Below are 12,583 nucleotides of genomic sequence, written 5' to 3' on the forward strand. Positions count from 1 at the left end.
AGAAATAATTATCATTATGACTATTATTGATACAAATATTCTACCTGATACAAAATGAGTTCCTCCGGTTTTTCTATATTTTAATGTTTTTGTATTAAATGATTTTCCAACCCTTTCATAAGATTGTTGTCATGAGTATGTTTCACTATAACAAAATATTTACATGCCCTTTTGCCTAAAGTTCAACAATTCAAAATTTATATATTATGCTGTAAATAGGGCTTATTAACATAAAATGGGTTCCATAGTCCATACTTTAATAAGGAGGATCTGCATTTAATTATGTGCATCGATGAGAAAGGGATTCATGCAGGTGGAGTTAATTATGGAGATAGATAGATTTGGCATCAAATAGAAAGATCCAGCAATGCTTTTGGAGATTAATGACCCCATTTTTATAGATACCCAAGAAATTTAAGTGAATGGCTTCCTGAATGTCTCTTGACCTCTCCTGTCTTCATCAGGAGGCAAGGAGGACCAGGGAAGTGAAGTGAAGATGAGAAAGACATGAAAGAGTTATCAATTTTAAACTCATTCCCCCAAAGAGAAACAAACTGGCCAGGTGCAGTGGCATGCGCCTGTAATCCCAGCAGCTCAGGAGACTGAGTCAGAAGGATTGCAGCTTGAGGCCAGGCTCAGCAACTTAGTAAGGCAATGTAGAGAGTCCCTGTTTTAAAATTAAAAAACAAAAAGTTCTGGGGATGTGACTCAGTGGTTAAGTGTTCCTTGGTTTAATCCCTGGTTAAAAAAAGAAGAAGAAGAAGAAAAAAAAAGAAATAGAAACAGGTTGTTAACCAGTTTGCCTCTTTTTAGATTATGTTGTACCCTAAGATTCTATAACAGCACACAAAGTTTGGTGATATGTGCTACCATGGTTTTAAAGAGAATAATAATAGCTATCAGACTCTGCTTACAGTGTTTTATTAAATTACCTTATCACAAAAGCCTCTGAACCCGCCCAAGGTCTCACAGGGACTGGTAATGATTTGAACAAAGACAAGCCCACAGTGTATCTGCTATTACAAGGGTTCTCAAAATGTGGCCCTTCGGCCAGAAACCCTCACTAAAACTTGTTAGAAGTGCAAACTCTCTGCCCTACCTTAGACGTAACTGAGTTAGAAATTCTGGGATGGGGGCCAACGATGTGTATTTTATGTGCATCCAATGCTATATTGCCCACTGGTGTGGGCAGATGTAATTAAATGTACTTTTACTAGTTATCTAGTCATAACTTGATTTTTTCAAAACTATCCTTTCAAATCAGTGTTCATACTTGGATGGATCACTTCAGCATACGCAAATTGCTGATTTAATATTTTGCCATATTAAAAAATAAAGCATTCAAGTGTCAATTACAAACAGGCAGAAAGAAAAGTTTTATCTCCCTTCGCCAGAGGTATTTAGGCTTTTTAAGTGGAATTTCTAGAGAGATATTGGAGTTGGAATTGTGTGGATTTAAATCGCAGATCTTGGGCAAACATTTAGCTGTGACATTGGAAAGTGGGACGTTAAACCTTCATTTATATATGTAAATAACCAAAGATTCAATAAGGACTCCAAAGTTGTCTTAGATAGTCTAGGCAGATGATCAGCTTATTTGTGTATTGATTCTTCTTTCGAGGACAAGGCATGTCAATTTCTATTTGAAATGGAAAACATATGAGTGAAGCAAAAACAATAACAAGCATTCATAGTTATTTAGCAAGAGACATGAAAGCATACTTCCATACACAGATGCTTATAGCAACTTATTTGTAATAGTTCCCAAATGGAAAAATTCAATATGTCCATAGTAGGTGAATGAATTAACAAACTATGGTGTATCCATACAATAGAATACCACTCAGCAATAAAAAAGCAACAAACTATTGATACATACAGCATAGATGAATCTCAAAGTAATGATGCTGAAAGAAGTCAGACTATAGAGGTCACATCCTATTTACATAAAATTCTAGATAATGAACAGTAATGTATCGAGACAGAAAGAAGACAAGGTTGCCTGGGAACCAGGTCAGAGATGGAGCAGGGGAGGGAAAGGAAGGGAGTGATGAATGTTTAATATTTTGTTGGTGTGGTATATATGTGTCAAAAACTATAAAATTATATGTTTTAAATATGTTCAGGTTATTGTTAGTTATAACTCAAGAAAGTTTTTTTTTAAATTTCCATTTAAGTCATCACATGTATCCAGCCTAGATAGAAAAAAAAATGATTCACCATCAGCTGTAGTGAATTTAATGTCTACATCGATGATTCATCCCAAATCCTTTTCTCCCTATTGTTTGATCTCATTTCCAACAATTCTTTCCTTCACATCTCTGACACCCACTTCTGTAGTTATACCCAACACTAGTGCTTTACTAGTGCTTTTGGGTTAAATAGACTTTTTTCCTTTAAGTCAAGGTTTACAAAAGGGATTTTAAATACTGTGTTAGATCTTCTCATTGCCCATTATAGTCACTCATCCCATATACTTTAGTTCTTTTCCATTTTTCACTGATACTCACTCCTGCCTTCTCTTTTCTCATCCAGCTTAGTTTCCATGGGTTTTCATACAGTCTCACCCTTGCATCCTCCTTAAATTCCCCTTTTATTCTTTCACTTCTTTGTATTTATTTAAAAAATTCCTCCTTGATCGGCCAGATCTTGATCTATTTTAGCCTGCACTCTGGCATGTGAGCATGGCTCAAGAAAAGGCACCTGTGCTGAACTGTCGTACTCTGTGTTCATGATCACAAGTGCCACGTGTGCCACCTGCACTGTAATCCTGGCTAATTCACTCTCCACTATGAAAGAACACAATCTCACACTTTCTCTCCCCATCTCACACCTCAGAACTTCTCTCTCACCTCCCTCTATCTTGAAAAACCAGAAATAAGCAGTGAAAAAGGGATAAAGAAAACGTTTATTGGAGACCCCATTGAGAGATTATAATAGGATCATCTGAGAAAAGTGAGCATACACAACAGAAAGTGGTGGGTGGTACTTGAAAAAATAGCCATGCATCACCCATCCACACCAACTCCCTGTATGTGTACTCAGATACTCTGTGTCAGTTTCTGCTTCTGTCCATTTCCCCCACCTGGGTACCAGATCCTCTCACTTCTCAACTACCCAAGGACTTAGTTCCTGTAATCATCTCTCTTCCTTATCAACATGAAATATAGCATCTCTCCCTTTCAATTCACAGTCCGTTTCTCTGCTCTCCTCTGTTAACCAACCTTTCCTCAAAGGTTACCTGTGATTATCTTTCCCTCTATTAGATTATTTCCACAAAGAAACAAACATACTACATATGTGTAATATTTCCCATCTGGAAAATATTAAACCCTCCCTAGACCTTACCAATCTGATAAAACTATTCTTATCAAGCTCAAGGACAAATTACATCTTGCCAAATTCTGGTCAATTCTCATTCCTAATTCTGCTTGGTCAACCGCATCATTTGATCCAATTGACATAGCTGATTCTTCTTGAAACAAGTTCTTGCTGTTTTCTCTTGCTCCTTGTTATGCTTTCAACATCCCTCATCATATTGTAGATGTACTTTGCTCTACCTGCAAAATGCATCTTGAATATTCTCTCTTATCAGTAACTTCATCAATAGCATCCTAGTGCAAGAGAGCAAAATCCACGTGTTGCCAATATTGTGGTATTAAGAGGTGGGGTTTCTAAGAGGTGATAAGATCATGAGGGTCCACCCTCATGAACAGGATTGAGACCTTCATAAAAGAGGCTTTGATGGCATTTGGCTTTCTCCTTTGCCCATTCTATCTTGGGGGGACACAGCCTTCCTCCCCTTTGGAGGATGCAGCAACAAGACACCAACTTGGAAGCAGAGACTGAGCCTTCACCAGACAACTCACTTACTGGTGTTGTGATCTGGCTCTTTCAGTCCTCCAGAACTGTGACAAAATATGTTTCTGTTCCTTATAAATTATCTGGACTCATTTTTTATAATAGCACAAACAGACTAAAACATTCTTCCTTTTTCAAATTTTAATATATAATTACCCCAGATTTCAGAGTTTAGTCCTCTTCACTTTTCTGTTTACACTGTCTTATATTCTTTCCTCAGGACAACATTAAATTTATTTCCATGGCTTGAAATGCATCCCATAAGCTGGTGGGTCCATATTTACATCTCTAATTCTAGTTTCTCCTCTGATCTCCAGACATATCTATCTGATATCTCCATATGGAAATCTACTAAGCATCTTAAACTCACTCTGAGCAAAACTCTACTTTTGATTTTTGCTCATGAGGTATTCTACTTGAAGCTATTATTTCATTAGCCATTATGAACTATCTGGCTTTCCCTAAATATTTGGGTAAAAAGTGCAATCATTCTCTGAGTTGTTTAGATCAAAACCTAGGAGCCATTCTTGATGACTCCTTTTCTATTTAATTCTCACTTTGGATCCATCAGCAGATCCGTTGGCTCTACCTGCAGAACACTGTTATGGGGCACAACTTAAGAACAGACTGATCACCACCGAGAAGTCCAAATTTGAGAGTCTTTCTTAAGCTGGCCAACTAACTGTCACACAATGCCCCAAAACTGTTCTATTGGGAGAGCAGCCTAACCATAGGGTGGCAAGGTTTTTATACCATAAATCAGTATACCAATCAAAAGTGTCTGTTGTTATGATTCAAAATTACAAACTAACATCATGGGATCTGAAATCATGAGCAGAGGGGGAAGTGGGTCAAAACGACCTTACTTAGGTACAAACTAAATAATGGTTACTAACATCTAAACAATCACTGTTGACATCACCGTTAACATTGTACATTGTTTAGGAAACTAGGAATAAAAAAGAGAACAGGGATGCAAGGTTGGTTCAACATCAGGAAATCAATAAATGTAATTCACCATATCAATAGACTTAAAGTCAAGAATCACATGATTATTTCAATAGATGCAGAGAAAGCATTTGATAAAATACAGCACCCCTTCATGCTCAAAACACTAGAAAAAATAGGGATAGTGGGAACATTCCTTAACATTGTAAAGGCCATTTATGCTAAGCCCATGGCCAATATCATTCTAAATGGTGAAAAACTGAAAGCATTCCCCCTAAAAACTGGAACAAGGCAGGGATGCCCTCTTTCACCGCTTCTTTTCAATATCGTCCTTGAAACTCTAGCCAGAGCAATTAGACAGACCAAAGAAATTAAAGGGATACGAATAGGAAAAGAAGAACTCAATCTGATACCACCGTTTACCGGTGACGAGTTCTGCTCCTTCTAATGTTGAAGATTGAACACTAGAGAAGCACGTCAAGGCAAGCATATTAAGCAGGTTTATTTAAAGGGAATAATACAGACTTCTCCCAGTAGGGAGAAGGGGGCCATGGCTGATGTTCTAAAGTCCCAAGAAGTGAGCGCACCCTACATCTTTTATAGGTTAAAGTCTCTTTTGTTCTCCAGTTCTCTCCCCCCTTATCTCTCTCTCCTTCCTGCCTACCTGACTAGGCCTGGTTTTGCATAAGTGAGAAGCCATGGGCAGGGGGAGGGCCAAGGTGATTCAGGCAGGCAAGGGCCCAGGGGGCATTAATTAGCATCTCCTTGCTTGCAGTCCTTGATAAAGGCAGGTAAATTTGGTAATCAATGGGCTCCGGTAATCAATGGGATCCAGAGATCCTTGACATTCCATTCTTCCAGGGGCAGTCTCCAACTTCCAAAGGCAGATGGCTTCATGGCTTCATTTCCTCGAATTGACCCGATTTCCTATTTCTACACTAACTACTTGTCCTTAATTCTGGCTTCAAAACTATCCCTATTTGCTGATGATATGATTGTATACTTAGAGGAACCAGGAAATTCCACCAGAAAACTTTTAGATCTCATTAGTGAATTCAGTAAAGTAGCGGGATATAAGATCAATGCACATAAATCTAAGGCATTTTTATACATAACCGATGAATCTTCAGAAAGAGAATTATGAAAACTACCCCATTCACAATAGCTTTGAAAAAAATAAAATATTAGGGAATCAATCTCACAAAAGAGGTGAAAGACCTCTACAGTGAGAACTACAGAATACTAAAGAAAGAAATTAAAGAAAACCTTAGAAGATGGAAAGATCTCCCATGTTCTTGGATAGGAAGAATTAATATTGTCAAAATGGCCATACTACCAAAGTTCTATACAGATTCAATGCAATTCCAATTAAAATCCCATTGATGTACCTTACAGAAATAGAGCAAGCAATTAGGAAATTCATCTGGAAGAATAAAAAACCCAGAATAGCTAAAGCAATCCTTGGCAGAAAGAGTGAAGCAGGGGGTATCGCAATACCAGATCTTCAACTCTACTACAAAGCAATAGTAACAAAAACGGCATGGTATTGGTACCAAAATAGAAAGGTGGATCAATGGTACAGAATAGAGGACACGGATACAAACCCAAATAAATACAATTTTCTCATACTAGACAAAGGGGCCAAAAATATGCAATGGAGAAAAGATAGCCTCTTCAACAAATGGTGCTGGGAGAATTGGAAATCCATATGCAACAGAATGAAACTAAACCCATATCTCTCACCATGCACGAAACTAAACTCAAAATGGATTAAGGATCTCGGAATCAGACCAGAGACCTTGCATCTTATAGAAGAAAAAGTAGGTCCAGAGCTTCAACATGTCGGCTTAGGACCAGACTTCCTCTACAGGACTCCCATAGCACAAGAAATAAAAGCAAGAATTAATACCTGGGATAGATTCAAACTAAAATGTTTTCTCTCAGCAAAGGAAACTATCAGAAATGCGAAGAAAGAGCCTACAGAGTGGGAGAAAATCTTTGCCAATCATACTTCAGATAGAGCACTAATCTCCAGAATCTATAAAGAACTCAAAAAACTCTACACCAAGAATGCAAATAATCCAATCGACAATTGGGCTAAGGAAATGAATAGACACTTCACAGAAGAAGATCTACAAGCAATCAACAAACATATGGAAAAATGTTCAACATCTCTAGTAATAAGAGAAATGCAAATCAAAACCACCCTAAGATTCCATCTCACCCCAATTAGAATGGCGATTATCAAGAATACAAGTAACAACAGGTGTTGGCGAGAATGTGGGGAGAAAGGTACACTCATACATTGCTGGTGGGGCTGCAAATTAGCGCAGCCACTGTGGAAAGCAGTGTGGAGACTCCTTAGAAAACTTGGAATGGAACCACCATTTGACCCAGCTATCCCACTCTTTGGCCTATACCCAAAGGACTTAAAATCAGCATACTACAGAGATACAGCCACATCAATGTTCATAGCTGCTCAGTTCACAACAGCCAGATTGTGGAACCAACCTAGATGTCCTTCAATTGATGAATGGATAAAGAAAATGTGGTATATATATACAATGGAATATTACTCAGCCATAAAGAATGATAAAATTATGGCATTTGCAGGCAAATGGATGAAACTGGAGAATATCATGCTAAGTGAGATAAGCCAATCTCAAAAAACCAAAGGACGAATGATATCGCTAATAAGTGGATGATGACACATAATGGGGGGTGGGAGGAGTTAGTGTTAGGGTTAGAGTTAGGATTAGGGAGGGGGGCAAGAATGGAGGAAGGAAGGACTATATAGAGGGAAAAGAGGGGTGGGAGGGGTGGGGGGAAGGGAAAAAATAACAGAATGAATCAAACAACATTACCCTATGTAAATTTATGATTACACAAATGGTATGCCTTTACGCCATGTACAAACAGAGAAACAACATGTATCCCATTTGTTTACAATAAAAAAAAGAACAATTTTTCATTATACAAGAATTTCCATTTCATCATTTTGTAGTGCCAAGCAAATCAAGCTAAGCAACCGTTGATGAGTACAGCAGTGGGTGTTCTCGTGGGAGAAGTATTTCCTATATAAGTTGGAGTCTCAAGGTAGAATGGAGTCTGTTTAGTCATTGCCCATAGAGCCTGGCCTATAGCATTTCCATGAAGTCAAATATGTCAACCCATCACAAATACATCCCAAATATCTCCTCTTTTTAGTTATTTCCTCAATAATATGCTAATTCCAGAGAGCAAGGTTTCTCTCCTGGAAGACTGCAACAGTCCCTTCATTGGTAATCCTGCTCCTTCTGCTGTCCCTGAAGTGCATTCTCTATGCAACACTGGGGCCATCTTTTAAATAAGTTAATCACATCACTTTACTCTTCTTTAAAATTCCTCAATGTTTTCCCTTCCCAGCTAAAAGAGCTCTGTACTCCTCTCCCTGTCTTAAGAGGCTATAACTGATGCTCACTTCAGCAGCACATATACTAAAATTGGAGCGATACCAAGAAGATTAGCATGGCTGCTGCAGAAGGATAGATAACATACAAATTCATGAAGTGTTCCATATTTTATAAAGAGGAAGCACTGGGGACTGAAATGGAGCAAATTGTATTCCATGCATGTGTGATTATGTCAAAATGAACCCCTATTAAGTGTAACTGTAATTCACTAATACAAACATTTAAAATAAGCAATTTGAAGAAAAAGATGATTATAATGATGTCACAGAGTGAAAATAAAAGAAATTTCAACTCTACATTAATTTATGTCATATTTAATATAAAAATAAAATATTTCTGGACAGATGTAAAATGCAAAATAGTCTAGGCTGTATCTCTCCAATATTATTTGTGTTAAGTGAATGAATGAATGACAATGAATGGAGACACTTGTCTTAGATTACCTGTGGACACATTTTGGAACAACCAACTAAGAGTTATTGGACCTGAGGGATTTAATTCTCTAAGGACTGTTTGAATTCTAAATAATAGAAAATCATCTCAATTTGAGGAAAGCAAAAAGAGAATGCATTGGCTTGTAGAAACTGGAAATTCAAGGGATGATTCTGCCTCATGAACAATTCCTTGTTGGTGTTCATATGGTACCACTAGGAATTTGTCACATTTTCTCCGTAAATCAACACAGACACCCATGTGCTTGTTTTCAATGTCAGGTAAACCCCATCCACAATGGGGCATTTTGTGTTATTACTAAAGATTTCATGGAATGGAATTTTTTTGCTTTGTATTTTTTTCTGAGTATTCCAGCAACACTCAGGAAAATTGTCAGTTGACTAGGTTTGGACCACGAGCCTTCTCTTGAACCACAGTCGCTGTGGCTAAGGAGTCATCACACCTGTGTTCACTGGTCTCCATGTTCATGGCTCCCTGGATTCACTGGCCCCTGTGGTCAGGCTGGACCCATGTGTCCCAAACAACATGAACTAAAAACAGAGGTGTGCTGGTTCCCCAAAGAGAGGCTTCAGCCCCTTCATACTTAAAATGAGGCAGAAGTGTTCCTACCCTTAGAGTTGTTAACAATGGTTAAGTGGGATGTTGTATATTAGGCTCAGAGTACAGGACCTGGTATGCAGCATGTCATCCATTATGGTTAGATACAAACAGCATATAGAAGACTTTTGAAGAACACAGTCCTATACTGAAAAAACTTAGAACCTTAGATAAAATTCACAACTCTAAACACTTCCATCAATGAGTAAAGAAAAATAAGAATAGATACATAGGTTCTCTGTTCTTGCTTAAGATTCTAGAACTGCATGACAGAACACATCTGAGGAAAGAAGAAAGGAAATAAAGTTACAAGCAAAAATCAATGAATTGGAAAATAGGAAATGGTAACTGTATTTCTCAGTTGCAGTTTTGAACAAAATAAATGAATAGGCATAAGTCTGGAAAGCTTTAGAACATAAAACATTAAATAAGAATTGGAATTATGATTTAGACAGATGCAATATCTTCTAAAATTACATAATTACAATTATGTACATTATATAACATACACTACCTGATGGATGTAATAACATTACCATGCTTTTAATGTTCATTAACTGTTAAACAAATGAAACATGAGTATATGATCATGGAAGAAAGTCAAGCAATTAAGTATAGATCAAACCAAGAATGTTCTCTTTTCCATATCCCTTGCTTTGTAGTCTTAAAGATATTCTCTGTCAAGAGTTGGATGTTCATTCTTTACCCCACCAATGCATTTGCATGTGCATGTATTTAATGTCTTATCTATCACACGGGAAAATCTATATATAAGATTATTTTGGTCACCTTGCTTTAAACCTGTTTTTATACTTCAGTAAATAAGTTGGTGATAAAGCTCATAATGACATATGGGTGTAACTCATCCAACTTCAGAGCCTCAGTATAGTCCCCAAAAGGTTGTCTGTTAAATTATTGATGAATATTTAGGATGTCAGCAATTTTGCTATTGCAAGCCATGTGGAAATTGAGCACTTCTATATGTATATTTTGGGGCACAAGTGCAGGTATTTCTTTAGCATGAATTCCTGGAAGGATTTATCATTTCTACTTTGATAAAGGTGGCAACTAACTCTTCTAGACTTCCTGTTTTCTGTTGTTTTCTTGAAAACATTTTCTGTCTCCAGTGTTTTTACTCTGCAGTTTTTAATTCATTCCACACATTACACTGCTCTCCAGCAGCGGTTTCTACTACTAATTGGTCAGAAGAGTCAAATGATAAAGACACTTCCTCATTTCTTGTCTCTAGGCTCAGTTACATTAGTAAGAAATTTCAGGAATTTCCCAGAAAGATTTTTGGAGACCGAAGGCAAGTGCTGGAGCAGAATCAACCTTTATTCCTCCACTTTGCTCTAATTGAATTAGAATTTCCTCCTCCTCCCCTTCCTCCTCCTTTTTTCCTCTTCTTCTTCTTCCTCCTTCTCCTTTTTCTTGTTAATTGGTGGATTGGGGATGGAAATGAGGGGTCAATTCTTTCTTAGTTTTTGTCATTTCATCATCTTGGGAAAGAGAATTTCTATGAAAAATTTGCTGTCTTATAGCAGAAATCTCATTGATTTTCTTTTGGAAATGCATTATTCTCTTGATTCTAAAACTAATTTTACTTATTAAAAGTGATTTTGTGATTGTTTCCTGTGCTCACTAATTTTTGTTGTTGTTGTTGTTTATTACTTTTATGTGGTGCTGAGGATCAAACCCAGTGCCTCACAAGTGCTAGGGAAGCACTCTACCACTGAGCCACAACCACAGCCCCTGTGTTCACTCTTATCTCCTGATGTTCTTTCTTCTTTTAATCCAATTAAGTATTGACATTTTCCAGTGGTTCAAGTTAGATAGGACTAAATGTTGTGACTGATGTTTGTTTTCTACCTGACAAAAATAGAAATTGCCCATGGTTCAGCCTAATAGTTGGCAAGTTCAGCGAGAAGCCTGTTTTCCTGACTTTGCTTTTCCATGGAATTTGGTCACTGCAGTGAGGGGCAGGAGCTGATGTCAGGTGGCCCCTGTGGACCTCTGAGGGTGTCCACTGCAGTGCCACACAAGCAAGGAGCCTGAGTTGGGGAATTCAGGAAAGAAAGTTGAGCATCAGTTCCAGTTTCACCACCTGAAGGAACGACCCTCTGCTTTCTCAACAGGTCCCACCTGTCCACTGTGGCATCAGAATCTCTTGGGGCCACCCTCATGCCTGTAATGGTTTACTCCCATACATTTAAGGCAGATCCTGGCTCCATACACATGACCTGCTCTTCCACCTTGCTTTCATTCATCCTGCAACTTTTCTAGTATGCTTCTATTATTGCTTTTTTTTCTCTCTCCATAAGTTAATGGGTTCATATTCAGTGACAGAATGTGTTTGTGTTCAGTTTACCATCTAGTTCTTACTTCTTTTTTTTTTTTTTTTTTTTTTGTCACACACCAACTCTGATTCTCCTTTATTGGGCAAAGCAGACCCTGAGCCAAGGCACACTATACAGAGGCGGATAATTATGATTGGCACTCTAAAACACCTGGCATTTGGACACCATGACACTACATGTGCACACATTTGATGCACAGTCCTATGTCCACCGAATTCCTGGACCCCTTTCAAGTTGCTCATCAAAGCAACATAACAATTAATGATCAGGAACCACTTCAGGGGATCCAAGATGGCGGACTAGAGGGTGAATGCATCTCCCGTCACTCCAGAACCCAGGATTCAAGGAGGGGTGGCATTGAGAGACTTGGACTAACATAGAGCCACAGGGTGAGTCTCTCCCACCGGATGAAGCTTGACCCAGGCAGCAGGCCCAGACAGGAGCAGCTTCTTGGAGCAGGGCAGGGCAACTAGATTCTTCCCCAAGCAGTCCTGCTCCCTCCAGCAGCAGGCTCATTCCACAGCCAACTTCTTGGAGCAGGTCGTCCAGTGAGAGCCTTTCCGCACAGAGCCAACTCCCAAGCCCCGGACCCAGCAGTGGGCCCCGCTTCTGGGACAAGGCAGCTTCTGGGACAAGGGCGGGGCAGCCAGAGATTTCCCCAAGCAGCCCTGCTCACTCCTGCGGCAGGTTTGATCCACAGCCAGCATATTGGAGGAGGCCGCCCAGTGAGAGCCTTTCCACACAGAGTCAGCTTCAAGCACTGGACACAGCGGTGGGCCCCGGCCCGCAGGCGGCTTCTGGGACCAGGGCAGGGCAGCCAGAGACTTCCCCAAGCAACCCTGCTCCCTCTGGGGGCAGGCTTGATCCACAGTCAGCTTCTTGGAGCAGGTCACCCAGTGAGAGCCTTTCCTAGTT

At 39.0% G+C, this 12,583-nt stretch overlaps 1 non-coding gene across 1 annotated transcript; it reads left to right on the top strand.

Annotated features, from left to right (window-relative positions):
• Positions 1–8,261: 8,261 nt before the first annotated feature.
• On the top strand, positions 8,262–8,372 carry LOC124981494 (U6 spliceosomal RNA). Its single transcript, XR_007108016.1, has one exon. It is a non-coding gene; the product is annotated as a U6 spliceosomal RNA (small nuclear RNA).
• Positions 8,373–12,583: the final 4,211 nt, after the last annotated feature.

This window comes from Sciurus carolinensis, chromosome 3, assembly GCF_902686445.1.
Source record: "Sciurus carolinensis chromosome 3, mSciCar1.2, whole genome shotgun sequence".
Lineage (NCBI taxonomy): Eukaryota > Metazoa > Chordata > Mammalia > Rodentia > Sciuridae > Sciurus > Sciurus carolinensis.